The sequence below is a fragment of the Oncorhynchus keta genome, chromosome 24, assembly GCF_023373465.1.
Source record: "Oncorhynchus keta strain PuntledgeMale-10-30-2019 chromosome 24, Oket_V2, whole genome shotgun sequence".
NCBI classification, from domain to species: domain Eukaryota; kingdom Metazoa; phylum Chordata; class Actinopteri; order Salmoniformes; family Salmonidae; genus Oncorhynchus; species Oncorhynchus keta.
The window spans coordinates 44,871,182-44,889,506 of record NC_068444.1 but is presented as its reverse complement, the minus strand read 5'-3'; the positions used below and the strand labels follow the sequence as shown (position 1 = coordinate 44,889,506).

Genomic DNA, 18,325 nt, shown 5'->3' with positions numbered 1-18,325 from the left:
TTCACTGTAAGGTCTACACCTGCTGTATTCGGCACATGTGACAACTTTGATTTGATTTTGATTTGATGCTGCCTGCTACCTTTGTTGCATGGGATGCTACCCAAAACAGATTATTCTCTACTATCTAGAAGAGAAGGAGGAGAGAGAAAAAAGAGACGAGAGAGGCTAGAGAAAACTGCACTATTTATGTAAGGTACACACACAATGACATGATACTATATTATTTGCTTGCCTTTGTAGTAGAACAGACAGTACTTAGGCAGGACAAACCATCTTCTTTTCCACAGTTTCAGCCCAGAGCTGAACTACATCGGACAAAGCATTTATAAGAATTATAAGCATTACAATTTATGAGCATTTATGACATGGATAATCATGTAAGAAGCAGTTATAAGCATTAATAAACATTTACACACATCTATAAAATGCTATTCAAAAGTGTTTCTGGAAATCCTACATCCACATTCAGTACAAAGCCTGTTTAATGCTACCTCGCAGTGATCAAAACATAATATAGGATGGTATGCCTACTGAACAGTACCTTACGGGGCAGTTGGGGTCTCTCAGCCTCCCTATATCTCTTTCTGAACGTTTGTACCCTGTCATCACCGTCCTGTAAGAGATTGAGATAGGATCACTGATTATGATGCTGACAACATAAACCTCAGTAAATGTTGATGTTCATGATGTTTGGTAGCGTCAATGAGCATTGAGCTTGTTAAAGAGAGACTAAGCAAAGGGAGAGGTGGTTCAGGACAGGAGAGACAAACCTTGCTTCTAACAGGAAAAGAGGAGGTTGTGACCACACAGGCTTGGCTCATTCTGTCCTGGTCCTCCGTTCTGTGAGAAAGATACGAGGAGAAAAGAGGAGATGAGGGTAAGGAGAGGAGATTAGGGATGTAAGAAGAGTGTAACACATTTAGAATACTTGCATGCCACTCAGTGTCTGTATGAAAGATTTGCCATGTAATAATAATATGTTTATGTAAAATAGTAAAGGCAGAGTATTATTAGATCTAGGGACAAGAAGATGGAGACTACATCTTCATAGTAAGCTTATGATTGGTATTCAAAACTAGGGATGAAGATCAGAACCTTTTAAAATAATCAATAAATAATTAGATCAGGAAAAACTTCATAAAGGGACAAGGGGCCCACATCAGGACTTGTAGAGGGCCTTCTTGTATAGATATGATTGGTCACGACTTCCGCCGAAGTTGGTCCCTCTCCTTGTTCGGGCGGTGTTCAGCGGTCGACGTCACCGACCTTCTGGCCATCGCTGATCCACTTTTCATTTTCCATTGGTTTTGTCTTGTCTTCCTTCACACCTGGTTCCAATCCCATCAATTACATGTTGTGTATTTAACTTCTTGCGTCGAGCCATCCCGGATCCGGTATCGTGACTACAGCCTCAAGCTCATTACCATAACGCAACGTTAACTATTCATGAAAATCGCAAATGAAATGAAATTAATCTATTTGCTCTCAAGCTTAGCCTTTTGTTAACAACACTGTCATCTCAGATTTTCAAAATATGCTTCTCAACCATTGCAAAACAAGAATTTGTGTAACAGTATTGATAGCTAGCGTAGCATTTAGCGGCGCATTTAGCGTTAGCATTCAGCAGGCAACATTTTCACAAAAACCAGAAAAGGATACAAATAAAATAATTTACCTTTGAAGAACTTCAGATGTTTTCAATGAGGAGACTCTCAGTTAGATAGCAAATATTCAGTTTTTACAAAAAAATATTATTTGTGTTGACAAATCGCTCCGTTTTGTTCATCATTCTTCATCACGTTTGGGTAAGAAGAAAAAAACGAAAATTAAGTCATTAAAACGCGAACTTTTTTCCAAATTAAGTCCATAATATCGACAGAAACATGGCAAACCAATGTTTAGAATCAATCCTCAAGGTGTTTTTCACATATCTATTGACGATAAATCCTTCGTGGCAGTTGACTTTCTCTTCTGAAGAAATGGAATGTGCATGGACCTACAGATTACCAGGTAAATGTAGTCTCTTATGGTCAATCTTCCAATGATATGCCTACAAACACGTCACAATGCTGCAGACACCTTGGAGAAACGACACAAAGGGCAGGATCATTCCTGGCGCATTGACAGCCATATAAGGAGACATTGGAACACAGCGCCTTCAGAATCTGGGGCATTTCCAGTATGAAACTTCATCTTGGTTTCGCCTGTAGCATTAGTTCTGGGGCACTCACAGATAATATCTTTGCAGTTTTGGAAACGTCAGAGTTTTGTCTTTCCAAAGCTGTCAATTCCATGCATAGTCGAGCATCTTTTCGTGACAAAATATCTTGTTTAAAACGGGAACGTTTTTTATCCAAAAATTAAAAGAGCGCCCCCTATCTCGAAGAGGTTAACCCTCTGTTTCCCCTCATGTCATTGTCGGAGATTTTTGATTGTATGTGATGTGCAAGTTATGTGTTGGTGTGCGACAGGTTTTGTACCCACATTTATTATTTAGCATATTTTGGTTTTTGGAGTTGTGAGCACTTATTAAACGACTCCGTTTATACCAAGTTTGTTCTCCTGCGCCTAACTTCCCTGCCACCAATACGCACCCATTACAATGATGACCAACAGGAGCTCTCATTTCTAAGTAGAACCTTGTATTTGGGCCAATAGGAGTCATACTTCTTTGTGTAGTCCTTTCTGTAGCCTGTTGTGCAGTTGATCCACAGATAAGTTAGGCTTATTTATCCTGACCTAAACAATTATCTCTTTACTAAATGAAAAAAAGGCAAACTGTAACCATAACAGCAAGAGGCACATACTGGCTTGTACTACATAGCTGTTGAGCAAATCATCCTTGCTTGTCTATGAACAGCTGACAGTGGCAATTACAAACCAGAAGAAACTCTGGTAAGTAACAAATCAACAGCTACAGTCGATGGCATTAAAAAGCAAAGAATCCCATTGAAAACTGCCAATGTGGCATCAATTTGAGTCAGAAACAGATATTCCCTTTCTCAAAATGAACGACATAGTTGAAATAGAATAATTTTGGTCATTAAAGTCAGTCTCGTCTAAAACGGAGTTTGGAACATCCACGCGTCACAACGGGTATATTAAGATTGGGTTTGGATTTGATGATGTCCAATTGCCCACTAACATGGGGTGAACAGCTGCTGTGATTGCTCTCTATCCAATGGCATAGACAGTGAGACAGACCTGCTCATCAGCTTCCGACTGTTTACATAAGATAAGACGTTGCACATTTTTTTTACATGACAAATACTGCACCTTAGTTAAATGTAAAATTGCGCAACTAAAACATCAAAACCAATTACAGATTTCTTGAGTTATCTTTGATTCAATCTGGGAGTTTTGAGGAAGTGAAATAGGCTTCCAGTGTTTCACGAGGGACAATCATCATTAACCAAACACACAATTGGTCAGGCAACACACCTCTAAGACTGAAATCACATTTTTCGAATGAGCAACAGAAAAACTCACAAATCGGCATGTTCGGTGATTTTTTTAAGATCTAATGAGGAGGCCTAACTTGATCCTCAATAACAATGAGTGTACTCAACAGGCCTTGCCTCACCAAATCTAACCAAAATTACCAATACACTCCTGCATACAATTGTATATCAGGAATCAAGTTAAGACCCAAGTGCAGACCGTGTGAAGTAACAAAGTTTATTGTAACAAAAGGGCAGGCAAACGACAGGTCAAGGCAGGCAGGGTCAGGCAGAGTTCAGTAATCCAGAGGTGGAGAAAAGGTACCGGACAGCAGGCAGGCTCAGGGTCAGTGTAGGCAGAGTTCAGTAACCCAGAGGTGGAGCAAAGGTACCGGACAGCAGGCAGGCTCAGGGTCAGTGTAGGCAGAGTTCAGTAACCCAGAGGTGGGACAAAGGTACCGGACGGCAGGCAGGCTCAGGGTCAGTGTAGGCAGAGTTCAGTAACCCAGGGGTGGAGCAAAGGTACTGGACGGCAGGCAGGCTCAGGGTCCGGGATGGGCAGAGTGGTCAGGCGGGCAGGTACAAGGTCATGACAGGCAAGGGTCAAAAACCAGGGGGACAAGAAAAAGAGAGGCAGGGAAAAAGAGGAGCTGACAGAATGAAGACTGATAGCTTGCCAAACAAGACAGAATGGCAACAGACAAAGAGAAAACACAGGTATAGGTACACGGGACAATTGGAAAGATGGGCGGCACCTGGAAGGGGGTTGAGACAAGCACAAAGACAGGTGAAACAGAGACAGGTGATCAGGCCGTGACACTATACAAATGAAGCTGTGTGTCACTCCCATCCAATTAAACCCCATTCACTACCATGTACAAAATGTAACATGTCACAAACACATATCCATACCAAAGGGTTTTCCGCTAACTGTTCCTTGAGAGGGGGGCACCATAGTGTACTTGCCCACCCATTTTCCCCAACTCTCTCTGCCAGAGTTCTATTCTATTCCTGCCATCCTATGGTGAAACTGTCAGGTGACAGCTGCATTGCCATGGTAGCAGGTAAGCATTTGGAAGTGTGTGAATATCAATCTGGTACAGAAGGCAAAGATGGCATGTGAGATATGATAGGGGAACGGGGAACACAAAACTGCAGACTAGACTGCACTGCTGAGAAAGACAGAAAAGGGGAAACCCAAAATAGAAAAAGGGGGAACAGGGGGATGGGGTAAGGAAGGTAAGGAAGCAGGAAGGGATGAAATCATTGAAAGCCATCAGTTTTGTGTAGGTGTGTTGTTTTCGCATTGTTTTAGTGTAGCATCTTACTAGCTAGCAAGCTCCATAGATACAGCTATACACAAAAAAAAGCTAGCAAAGAGGAAGATTCTTTAGAAACATTTTAAACAGTGTTACCACAAAGCAGTCGAGGGAGCCCCAGTTATTCCGAATGGTAACATTATTAATCTAACTATCAACCAACCACAAAAGAGGGAAACATGGAGTAAGAAAATATAACAATAAGCCATTGTCAGGGGTTATGTGGGTGTAGTGACCTAGTGGGGGGTCACTTGCTCGGGGAACAGAAATGGAAAATGCTAATGAGTGCTAGCAAAGGTTAATGAAATACAAGAGAGAGAAATAGTTCTATAATTCCTATAATAACTACAACCTAAAACTTACCTGGGAATAATGAAGACTCAATATTGAAGACTCATAAAAGGAACCACCACCTTTCATATGTTCTCATGTTCTGAGCAAGGAACTTAAACGTTAGCTTTCTTACATGGCACATATTGCACTTCTACATTCTTCTCCAACACTTTGTTTTTGCATGATTTAAACCAAGCCGCCGCCTTCATCAGATGACACTCCCAGGACACAAAGTTACACAATACATGTATGTTTTGTTTGATCAAGTTCCTATTTATATCCAAAAACCTCAGTTTACATTGGCGCCATGTTCAGAAAGGCCTCCAAAACAGGTGTCACTCACTTGGGAGAAGCTTTTATTTCTGGAGGCAGATTTCTTGTAGAAAATGCCAGTGGATGGTCTTTGAAGAGCAGGAGGCGGCTTCAAGTCCTCTGGATCTGGGTGGGGTATAGCCTGCCATTTGTTGGGCTCAAAGGCTTCGACACCTCTCGCTTCACACATCAATGCTAATTGAAGTTGTAACTCTTAGTCCCCGCAAAGCTTGGGAGCCTGAGCATTCAGTCTTAATAAAGTAAAATATATAATTGTAATTGGCTTTTGAAAGTAAAAAAAATTGCTTCCGACTAAGCATTACTCACTCAGCTCCAGGATGGATGGTGTTTCAGCTTGTTTGCCAGAGCATTTGATGTATAGTTTGGGAATAATAATCCTTGAGTATAGGAAGCATTCCACGTAAAATTCCATCCAAAATCATGTTGTAGGTTTGGAGTTTCGATGTGGAGTGAGGGCTGTTGTTTAGGGTAGCATCCTGAATATGTCCCTCCCAAAAAAATCTAACTCTAAATCTATTTTCTTTTTTTAAACATGCTGAAAAATGTGGGAGCTCATCTGCCCATGACCTCTCTCTCTGTGTGTTACCAGGTCATTTTTTTACAATTTCAGTTATAGTCAAAACACACAAAACTTCTACTTTTCACAGGGAGGCCACTTGAATTACTCTTTCTCTTCCTCCCTTTCATCAGTTCAATAAATCTATTTTTGAATAAAACAAAATAAAGTCTCATGAGTTCAAAACTACTAGGGTCTTCTTCTTGAGTTGCATGGTTCTCGAAATCCCCAAATATGTTCTCTTGTTTCACCGGTTGTACTTTACCATAGCTAAAGTTCCTTGTGACCCTGCTCTACCACATAGTTTACTAATGTTGCAATGTTTGGCATATGAGTTTCTTCATCTTTTTACTACCTTACATATTGTATCAACACAGAACCCTCAAATCTACACATCTTCAAATCTACACATCTTTAGCGATTGTTTTGTGACGGCCCTGAATTTTTCTGAACCGTATCAGTGCTTCTCCTTCCAATAGGGCGCTTTCCCTTTAATTCCCAATTAAATAGCCAGCAACAGCTGTGCAAAAGTGGGGTTGTGATGGAGACGAATGAGGATGTGTTCAACTCTCCGTTCCGTTTGTTTTGTAGCCCAATAGAGGTTACCCAGGATCGGATCCACTCTTTGCGTCCTTGGACTACACCTCTCCGTTCTTCGTGGCCTTTCTCAGTTGGCGGATTGGATTGTCTGACACATCAGCAATGCCTGACACATCAGCAAAGCTCGAAAATCCAAGCAGAAGGCTGTTCGCGAAGTGAATTGGTACTTTGGCAGAGAAAACAATCACCCAACATGGGGCTCGAACCCACGACCCTGAGATTAAGAGTCTCATGCTCTACCGACTGAGCTAGCCAGGTACCTCAATGGTAATTTTGTGTTGGTCCGAATATCGTACAGCTCTGTTTGTGCAAAATATGATGATTAGTGAGTGTTGTTAATGGATCCTGTGGTGCGATCGGTTAGTGTATTGTGCTTTTACAGCAATATGCAGCAAATTGATGACAAGGTTGTGCGTTCAAACTCCACCAGGAGCAAGTATTCTTCTTGAACCCTCTCCCTGTCTATTTCTTGTCCAGAAAAAGAGCATTTATTCAATCTATTTCATAAGTAATTGGTATGTCATTGACATAACAGGTCAGAGTGCAGGGACAGCTACAATTCAAATGTATAGTCTTCTGCATTACCAGCAATGCCTGACACATCAGCAAAGCAGGATGGCAACCCCTTGAAAATCCAAACGGTTGGCTGTTCGGGAAGTGAGTTGGTACTTCGGCAGAGAAAATAATCACCCAACGTGGGGCTCGAACCCACGACCCTGAGATTAAAAGTCTCATGCTCTACCGACTGAGCTAGCCAGGTACCTCAATATTAATATTGTATTGGTCCGAATATCGTACAGCTCCGTTTGTGCAAAATATGGTGATCAGTGAGAGTGTTGTTAATGGATCCTGTGGTGCAATCGGTTAGTGTATTGTGCTTTTACAGCAATATGCAGCAAATTGATGACAAGGTTGTGCGTTCAAGCTCCACCAGGAGCAAGTATTCTTCTTGAACCCTGTCTATTTCTTGTCCAGAAAAGGAGCATTTATTCAATACACTTAGGAGGACGTTTCATAATTAATTGGTATGTCATTGAAATAACAGGTCAGAGTGCAGGCACAGCTAGGATTCAAATCCATAGTCTTCTGTATCACCAGCTATGCCTGACACATCAGCAATGCAGGGTGGCAAGCCTGCTAGAAAGTCCAGGTGAATGGCTGTTTGCAAAGTGACTTGGTGCTTTGGTTCAGACAAGAATCACCTCATTTGTGGTATCAACCCTACGATTCTGAGATTAAGAGGCTCATGCTCAAATGTCTGAGCTTGCCAGGCAGATCAATTGAGGTACTGACTTGGACCGAATATCGTACAGATATGTTGGTGCAAAATATGGTGATCAGTAAGAGTGCTCTGCATAGCTCCTGTGGCGCAGTCGGTTAGCGCATGGTACTTATACAGCAGTATGCAGCGAACCAATGCCGAGGTTGTGAATTCGATCCTCACCAGTAGCAAGTGCTTTTCTTGAACCCTCTGCCTGTATATTTCTTGTCCAGAAAAATAGCATTTATTCAATCTATTTTATAAGTAATTGGTATGTCATTGACATAACATGTCAGAGTGCAGGGACAGCTACCATTCAAATGTATAGTCTTCTGCATTACCAGCAATGCCTGACACATCAGCAAAGCAGGATGGCAAGACCTTGAAAATCCAAGCAGTTGGCTGTTCGCGAAGTGAGTTGGTACTTCGGCAGAGAAAATAATCACCCAACGTGGGGCTCGAACCCACAACCCTGAGATTAAGAGTCTCATGCTCTACCGACTGAGCTAGCCAGGTACATCAATGGTAATCTTGTATTGGTCCAAATATCGTACAGCTCGGTTTGTGCAAAATATGGTGATCAGTGAGAGTGTTGTTAATGGATCCTACATAACACGCTGCATTTTGGTCCCCCGATCCTTCCTACTACTCCTCCTCAGAGGTGGAAGAAGAAACCCGTTACAGCTTCTTTCAGCCACTGCATGGTTTTATTAAAATACTATAGCTTCCTATTACTGAGAGAAATGGGGACATTTGTCAACATATGAATAATTATTATTCCCAAACCTCGCACTACTTTCCTGTGATATTCGTATTTATTCTTTGCTCCCTAGTTTTGTTTTACTGTGTTAGTGACTTTATTAACACCACTCTCTTTCTCTTGTTCTCAGATTTCTCCCTACTATTGTCTGTTGCTCACATTTATGTGTTTATTACATTTCCTGAGTTTTCCCCACATTTCCAGCATAAGGCGCTTGTAGATTCAGGCTGGGAATTTTATTGACCGTTCATTTGCCCACAGTTTAGGGATTCTCCTTGTTCCTGTGGATATGCCCGTCCCTGTGCACGCCCTAGATAGTTGACCATTAGGGTCAGGGCTGATTAGGGCTGACATGGTTACGCAGGAGGGTCACAAGGAGAGAATCAGTCTCTTCCTTGTTGATTCTCCTGCGTTTCCCGTGGTGCTGGGCCTAGCCTGGTTGGCCTGTCATGACCCCACTATTTCGTGGCAACAGATGGCTCTCAAGGGGTGGTCACGAAAGTGCTCACGGAGATGTGTAGGGGTTTCCATCGGTGCTACTACGGTGGAAAGTCCAGACCAGGTCTCCACCGTGCACATCCCCTCAGAATATGCCGATTTGGCTCTCGCCTTCTGTAAGAAGAGGGCGACTCAATTACCACCCCATCAATGGGAGGATTGTGCGATAAATCTCCTGGTAGACGCAGCACTTCTCAGGAGTCACGTGTATCATCTGTCACAGGAGGAGACGGCGGCTATGGAAACATAGGTCTCCGAGTCCCTGGGGCAGGGATACATTCGGCCCTCCACTTCACCTGCATCCTCAAGTTTCTTTTTTTGTGAAGAAGAAGGATGGAGGTCTGCGCCCGTGTATTGACTATCGGGGTATCAATCAGATCACTGAGGTACAGCTACACGCTGCCTTTCATCACCAGTGCGATCGAGTCAATGCACAGGGTGTGCTTCTTCACAAAATTGGATCTCAGGAGCGCTTACAACCTGGTGCGTATTCGGGAGGGGGACGAGTGGAATACGACATTTAGTTCCACCTCAGGGCACTATGAGTACCTCGTCATGCTGTACGGGTTGATGAATGCTCCATCAGTCTTCCAGGCCTTTGTTGCCGCAGAAATATCGACCACATTCTGATATACTCCGCTACACGCGCCGAGCATGTGTCCCTGGTGCGCAGGGTGCTTGGTCGACTGTTGGAGCATGACCTGTACGTTCTGTCTGTTCTTCCAAAAGTCCATCTCCTTCCTAGGGTATCGCATTTCCACGTCAGGGTTGGAGATGGAGCGTGACCGCATTTCAGCCGTGCGTAATTGGCCGACTCCCACCACGGTAAAGGAAGTGCAGCGGTTCCTAGGGTTTGCCAACTACTACCGGTGGTTTATCTGGGGTTTTGGTCAGGTAGCAGCTCCCATTACCTCACTGCTGAAGGGGGGACCGGTATGTTTGCAGTGGTCAGCTGAGGAGGACAGGGCTTTTGGTCACCTGAGAGCTCTGTTTACCTCGACTCCTGTGCTGGCTCATCCGGATCCCTCTTTGACTTTCATAGTGGAGGTGGATGCGTCTGAGGCTGGGATAGGAGTCGTGCTCTCTCAACGCGCGGGTACGCCACCGAAACTCCGCACCGTGCCTTCTTTTCGCAGAAGCTCAGCCCGGCGAAGCAAAACTATGATGTGGGGGACCGGGAGCTATTGGCTGTCGTCAAGGCTCTGAAGGAGTGGAGACATTGGCTTGAGGGGGCGAGACACCCTTTTCTCATCTGGACTTACCTCAGCAATCTGGAGTACATCCGTGCGGTGAGGAGTGTCGTGGTAATTTCCTGTATTACAAAGTGAAAGGAGAGTTTACAAACCACACACAAGTCAGAGTTATACTTTAAACTTCATCTTTTTAAATATGAGCTTCACCATAGCCCTGTGACTCTCGGATCAATTCAGTGTCTATAAATGAATTCTGAGAGTGTCAACATAATGGCAACTGAGATCTTTCATAGCAAAGATCCACCCCTCCCAAATCACAATGACGAACCACAGGTCTTAGGAAACCTGCACAAATGCAGACTTTTACTTGAGAAAGGAGTATCCCATAGCCAGATGGCATTAGCTATAAATTGATCATGAGGAAGGTGAGGGATCAGCCCAGAACTACACGGCTGGACCTGGTCAATGACATGAAGAGAGCCTGGACCACAGTCTCAAAGAAAACCATTAGTAACACACTACGCCGTCATGGATTAAAATCCTGCAGCGCACGCAAGGTCCCCCTGCTCAAGCCAGCGCATGTCCAGGCCCGTCTGAAGTTTGCCAATGACAATCTGGATGATCCAGAGGAGGAATGGGAGAAGGTCGTGTGGTCTGATGAGACAAAAATAGAGCTTTTTGGTCTAAACTCCACTCGCCATGTTTGGTGGAAGAAGGATGAGTACAACCCCAAGAACACCATCCCAACCGTGAAGCATGGAGGTGGAAGCATCATTTTTTGGGGATGCTTTTCTGCAAAGGGGACAGGACGACTGCACCGTATTGAGCGGAGGATGGATGGGGCCATGTATCGTGAGATCTTGGCCAACAACCTCCTTCCCTCAGTAAGAGCATTGAAGATGGGTCGTGGCTAGGTCTTCTAGCTTGACAACGACCCGAAACACCCAAGGCAACTAAGGAGTGGCTCCGTAAGAAGCATCTCAAGGTCCTGGAGTGGCCTAGCCAGTCTCCAGACCTGAACCCAACAGAAAATCTTTGGAGGGAGCTGAAAGTCCATATTGCCCAGCGACAGCCCCGAAACCTGAAGGATCTGGAGAAGGTCTGTATGGAGGAGTGGGCCAAAACCCCTGCTGCAGTGTGTGCAAACCTGGTCAAGAGCTACAGGAAACGTATGATCTCTGTAATTGCAAACAAAGGTTTCTGTACCAAATATTAAGTTATGCTTTTCTGATGTATCAAATACTTATGTCTTACAATAAAATGCAAATGAATTACTTAAATCATACAATGTGATTTTTCTGGATTTTTGTTTTAGATTCCGTCTCTCACAGTTGAAGTGTACCTATGATAAAAAATGACATACCTCTACATGCTTTGTAATTAGGAAAACCTGCAAAATCGGCAGTGTATCAAATACTTGTTCTCCCCACTGTATCTAAACATATTTCAAAGAGAATAACAACACATTCTATTGAAACTATTATTTCAAATTGGCTTATACTCCCCATCACACTGTCAAATCCATCGTAGAGACAAGGATCAAGAAGTTAGACCTATACCCCTCGGGAATAGAACAGAACAAACAACAGTACAATACACTCCTTCACATATCACTCAGGGTGTATAAACTTCAATTCAAAACCTCAAATAACTGAATCCTCCCCCATTTTTAACACATATCTCTCAGTATGAGAGTAATGTATAAAACAAAACTACTACTGGTACAAAAGATAAAACAACATTTCAAATAACCTAATCAAATAAAAATCACTACTCTGAAAAATGATTTTACCAATATAGTCATAGGAAAATAGAATTAAAGCAGCATACCCTTAGTTAAATGCAATGCCCTCTCCTTCACATTGGTCCAAATTACAAATATACTATGAACTATAAACTCAAACATATTTATCAATTACACAAATTATCTTGAAATCAGTATTACAAATGACCATAAATTCATTATCCAAATGTCTTTCCAATGAGGGTGATCAAGCCACAATGGAAAGTCATGATATAGGTCATACAAAACCCTTAAAATAAGTATTTTTTACTATAATAGACAAAGTATTTAAACTCCATCAAATAGTCACAACAAATGTTTTGTGTGATGGGTGTTTGCAAACCTTAATGGAAAAACACACAACTTACATACTTTAGATAACTTCCATCCGTCCCAGAAGAAAGAATCCTACTCAAACACATCAGATAATACAATGTTTAATTAAATCAAATCAACACCTAAAATAAACAGTAAACAAATAAACAAACCCATAACCTCTTTAATCAGCTTTCTAAATCATTTCAACCTGTTTTTTTTTTTTTTTACAAATCTAAAATCGTTCAAAAGTTGGCGCTGTCTCACCAGCGTAAAAATCAAAGCTAACTTTTTTCCACAATGTTTTCATTCCCCAAAGGTCAAAACTGTTCAGCTCGTACATTAATGATCTTCCTTTTGTCTGTACAGGGTCTGAAGTTCCAATGTATGCAGATGATGCAGTGGTACATGCATACAAACAACAAACTTCACAAGAACACACTACTATAATGGTTCAGATGACAAACTTGCTCAGAGACTCATGTTTGCATCTCAATAAAAAAAACAGTCTGCATGTTTCTCACAAAGAAAACAACACGACATCTTACTTGATTCCAGTCTCTTTTAAAATAAAAAAAGGTAACTCAAATAACCAAATTCAACCTAGTTAATTTCCCAAACACATATGCAATTCTTTTGACTATAGAGGTAACCCAACTATAATTCAAATCTATGATACTCCCCCACTTAACATACTACCTTACTAGTTTGGCCCAAGCTTCCTCTTCAACATTAATACCCATTCAGTCTTCTGCAAACAGGCTCTCAAACTACTTGTTAGGAAACCCAATAGCTATAGAAAGCATAATAAGCTCCTGATTTGGAAAAAAAACTTATGCAATACACTGACGCCAATCTTATATTCATTGATTCTAAATGTCCAGGCTTCACCCTCTACTCAGTACTTTTATTGAACAGAAAACCCAAACCTTATTGCAACAGATCCACAAGCTCTGCCACAAGAAATGGCTGTATAGTTCCTTTAAAGAAAAGTACCTTTAGTCAATCTGCTTTCAATGTGAGAGTTTCCCATGTGTGGAATACCCTGCCATTAGACACACACAACTGTGATTAATGATGCACTGTCCCTGTAAAAATAAAACTACTCAAACTGCCATCAACTTTAATGACCTGACATTGTTCCACGTAATGGAAACAGATTACATTGTTAGACTACATGAACTTTCTTGCTCAAATTCACTGGTGTTAACTAAACAATGAGACCAAGAATCAATAACCATCAGAATACATTATCACAATGTTTCACACCTGAATAACTTTCAGCTTAACATATCCTATTTTTTTCCCCAGTGGGCAAAAAAATATAACCCCTCATTTCAACGTTTTTCCTTACCTCTATCGTAAGATTAAAACCAAACTTTACAACTTTCTCTTTCCTCTTATGAAATGTCCAAGACTTTAAAAATAACATGCACAGCGCCAAATTTACAACATATGTCAGTCAATCCATAAGAATGAAAAACATTTCGGTGGGCACTGTTTCAGTATGATATGTTGGATAAAGGAATAAAGAACGACACCAATGTCAGGTTCAATAGCCTTGTTTGTGCATTGTACAACTCCCTACACATGGAGTCCGGGGAACAGTCCGGCTAGTCGAATACCTATCAACTAGACTCCGTAACAGGCACCACTCTATCGCCATTATGTCTCCGCTATTATTTAGAATTTCTTTAATTTAGGTAACTGTCTACTCTATGATACAGTAATTTAAATACGACTCAATACATTATTCCAGCAGATCATTTAGTGAACAGACACCGTCTTGCATCAAAAATCGCTTCGCTATTATTTATGAATTAATTAATCTCTCAATTTAACCTAAACAAACTATTAAAAAGTCAAATGTATCCCTTCTTTCAATTTGAACCAAACAAGCTATTAAAAGGTTCAGTTTATATCTTATACAAACACTAGCGACCGTTTCTTTCCAGGAAAAACATACAAATAGTTTAATTACAATCAAAAACTTTTAGTATGTGCATTGACTGGGAACTGAAGGTCTCCAGCTTAGAAGGCAGCTATGCTCACCACTGTACCACCAATACTATTTGAATGGCAAAGACTCTCTGCAAATAAACCCACTTTACATTGTCTGTATTCGTAAAATCAAGATACATCACTATCGAGACAATTCCCAGAAAAATAGCCCTAGTTTAAAGGTCCAAGCGTTACTTCGGCTATGATTCTCACATGCCAAATAAATAGATTAGAAATCAAAGAATAAAATCGACATTTATAGACTAGGAAACAGATCTTGCGCCTTTTAATAAAAGTAGATTATTTACTCATGCAACGTATTTCAATTACTTTACGACATCACATTAATCACGCAATGATAATTAGTTTGATGGAAACCTTAGGCTTTGTACGACATTATGTCTAGATTCCCTCTTAATTCTCTAACATTATGGAAAACAGTTTATTCAATAAATCCGCAACTCCTCTCATACAGGAAAGAAAAAACAAAACATTTTCAGACCTTAAGGGCAGTTTTATTTCAAATGTTGTACCCAGACGGAGATAATCCAATAAGCGTTTTATATTTCCATCGTTAGGGTAAGATAACCAAAAGTGGACACACTAATCAGTTTCTAGAGCTCAATTTTCCAGATTATGTAGACTAGTTTAATAGTGCTTAAAACCTCATCTTTATCAAATTATCCATTGAAGATAACAACTCAAAACCTATGTACGTCTAGGAAAGGGTGTCTAATTATATTCTCAGCATTACTTTATCAAATCTCTAGTAATTGATTACACACATACAATTTATCATATTTTCAAATATTCACAGAATCCATGTAAAACGTAAGAAATCTTAGGTACTCACACAGAACTTTAAGGATCCCCACACAGGATTGGTCAGATGTTCACACAGAACATCAGATCATAATTAAAATGTTACCCACACAGTCAACCTACCCCGCTCACACAGAACGCTCCTACAAATATTACCTTGTGATCCCATAACAAAATACTAACACAGAGTAACCCAGGGCATACCTGGCTAGAACATTTAAAATAATTGGAATTCATCACCTCTGAGAGTCACTAAGACAGTCACACAGACACTTTCAGAATGAGGTCCTTCTTCCAATAGGGGTTCACCAAGTACTGTGTTTCACACAGAACACAGTCGCCCTGGCCCCTCACTCCCACAGACCACACCAATCCCCACTGTGATCAATTCAGTGTCGGGGCGGCTCTAAGTCGCCCGCACCGACCAAGAGCAGAGCATTCTTTGAGTTCGCAAACTCGCAGATTACTCTCCTCTGACTCGGCTGTTTACGCCTCCAAGGTGCCCTCCTTACAAAGGAATTCACACTCAGAGTATACGTAACAGAGGCATATTTTAGAAAACTCTACTTTAAGTGTGTGTGGTTCGCTCACCTCCTTAAAAAAAACTCAGATGTGGTATCCACTCGGCTCGCTGCCTCTCAGATCAAAGGTGGGTCCATCTGCTTCGTTCCCGAAGTGTGGTTTCCCTGAGATCCCAAGTTTGAGGGATCCTCGTGCACGATTTACTTATGTCAGGAGCAGTCACCGAGTGAAGATTCACATTCCATCCCCAGATGTCGTGGTCATTTCCTGTATTACTAAGTGAAGGGAGAGTTTACAAACTACACACAAGTCAGAGTTACAGTGGGGCAAAAAGTATTTAGTCAGCCACCAATTGTGCAAGTTCTCCCACTTAAAAAGATGAGGCCTGTAATTTTCATCATAGGTACACTTCCACTACGACAGAAAAATTAGAGAAAAAAATCCAGAAAATCACATTGCAGGATTTTTAATGTATTTATTTGCTAATTATGGTGGAAAATAAGTATTTGGTCACACCTGTTTGAACATGTTATCAGTATAAAAGACACCTGTCCACAATCTCAAACAGTCACACTCCAAACTATACTATGGCCAAGACCAAAGAGCTGTCAAAGGACACCAGAAACAAAATTGTAGACCTGCACCAGGCTGGGAAGAATGAAACTGCAATAGGTAAGCAGCTTGGTTTGAAGAAATCAACTGTGGGAGCAATTATTAGGAAATGGAAGACATACAAGACCACTGATAATCTCCCTCGATCTGGGGCTCCACACAAGATCTCACCCCGTGGGGTCAAAAATGATCAAAAGAACAGTGAGCAAAAATCTCAGAACCACACGGGGGGACCTAGTGAATGACCTGCAGAGAGCTGGGACCAAAGTAACAAAGCCTACCATCAGTAACACACTACGCCGCCAGGGACTCAAATCCTGCAGTGCCAGGTGTGTCCCCCTGCTTAAGCCAGTACATGTCCAGGCTCGTCTGAAGTTTGCTAGAGAGCATTTGAATGATCCAGAAGAAGATTGACATTCCCCATATGGTCAGATGAAACCAAAATAGAACTTTTTGGTAAAAACTCAAGTTGTGGTGTTTGGAGGACAAAGAATGCTGAGTTGCATCCAAAGAACACCATACCTATTGTGAAGCATGGGGGTGGAAACATCATGCTTTGGGGCTGTTTTTCTGCAAAGGGACCAGGACGACAGATCCGTGTAAAGGAAAGAATGAATGGGGCCATGTATTGTGAGATTTTGAGTGAAAACCTCCTTCCATCAGCAAGGGCATTTGAAGATGAAATGTGGCTGGGTCTTTCAGCATGACAATGATCCCAAACACACCGCCCGGGCAACGAAGGAGTGGCTTCATAAGAAGCATTAAGGTCCTGGAGTGGCCTAGCCAGTCTCCAGATCTCAACCCCATAGAAAATCTTTGGAGGGAGTTGAAAGTCCGTGTTGCCCAGCAACAGCCCCAAAACATCACTGCTCTAGAGGAGATCTGCATGGAGGAATGGGCCAAAATACCAGCAACAGTGTGTGAAAACCTTGTGAAGAATTACAGAAAACATTTGACCTCTGTCATTTCCAACAAAGGGTATATAACAAAGTATTGAGATAAATAAGTATTTTCTTCTCATTTTGTCTGTCATAGTTGAAGTGTACCTATGATGAAAATGACAGGCCTCTCATGGTTTTCAACTGCACATGGGGACAAAGATCATACCTTTTGGAGAAATGTCCTCTGGTCTGATGAAACAAAAATAGAACTGTTTGGCCAAAATGACCATCGTTATGTTTGGAGGAAAAAGGGGAGGCTTGCAAGCCGAAGAACACCTTCCCAACTGTGAAGCACGGGGATGGCAGCATCATGTTGTGGAGGTGCATTGCTGCAGGAGGGACTGGTGCACTTCACAAAATAGATGGCATCATGAGGAAAGAAAATGTGGATATATTGAAGCAACATCTCAAGACATCAGGAAGTTAAAGCTTGGTCGCAAAATGGGTCTTCCAAATGGACAATGACCCCAAGCATACTTCCAAAGTTGTGGAAAAATGGCTTAAGGACAACAAAGTCAAGGGATTGGAGTGGCCATCAAAGCCCTGACCTTAAACCTATAGACATTTTATGGGCAGAACTGAAAAAGCATGTGTGAGCAAAGAGGCCTACAAACCTGACTCAGTTACACAAGCTCTGTCAGGAGGAATGGGACAAAATTCACCCAACCTATTGTGGGAAGCTTGTGGAAGGCTACCTGAAATGTTTGACCCAAGTAAAACAATTAAGGCAATTCTACCAAATACTAATTGAGTGTATGTAAACTTCTGACCCACTGGGAATGTGATGAAATAAATAAAAGCTGAAATTAATAACTGATATTTCACATTCTTAAAATAAACTGGTGATCCTATCTGACTTAAGACTGGGAATGTTTACTTGGATTAAATGTCAAATTGTGAAAAAACTGAGTTTAAATGTATTTGGCTAAGGTGTCTGTCAACTGTATATACAGAGAAGAGTCGGCACAAGAATTTAACCCTGTGGCACCCCCCATAGAGACTGCTAGAGGTCCGGACAACAGGCCCTCCGATTTGA

At 41.7% G+C, this 18,325-nt stretch overlaps 4 non-coding genes across 4 annotated transcripts; 1 reads left to right on the top strand and 3 right to left on the bottom strand.

The window, feature by feature from the left end:
* Positions 1 to 6,766: 6,766 nt before the first annotated feature.
* trnak-cuu (transfer RNA lysine (anticodon CUU)) lies at positions 6,767 to 6,839 on the bottom strand. The gene has a single exon. It is a non-coding gene; the product is annotated as a tRNA-Lys (tRNA).
* Positions 6,840 to 7,268: 429 nt separating this feature from the next.
* On the bottom strand, positions 7,269 to 7,341 carry trnak-cuu (transfer RNA lysine (anticodon CUU)). Its single transcript has one exon. It is a non-coding gene; the product is annotated as a tRNA-Lys (tRNA).
* A 598-nt stretch (positions 7,342 to 7,939) lies between these two features.
* trnai-uau (transfer RNA isoleucine (anticodon UAU)) lies at positions 7,940 to 8,033 on the top strand. The gene is made up of 2 exons: positions 7,940 to 7,977; positions 7,998 to 8,033. It is a non-coding gene; the product is annotated as a tRNA-Ile (tRNA).
* Positions 8,034 to 8,285: 252 nt separating this feature from the next.
* trnak-cuu (transfer RNA lysine (anticodon CUU)) lies at positions 8,286 to 8,358 on the bottom strand. The gene has a single exon. It is a non-coding gene; the product is annotated as a tRNA-Lys (tRNA).
* Positions 8,359 to 18,325: the final 9,967 nt, after the last annotated feature.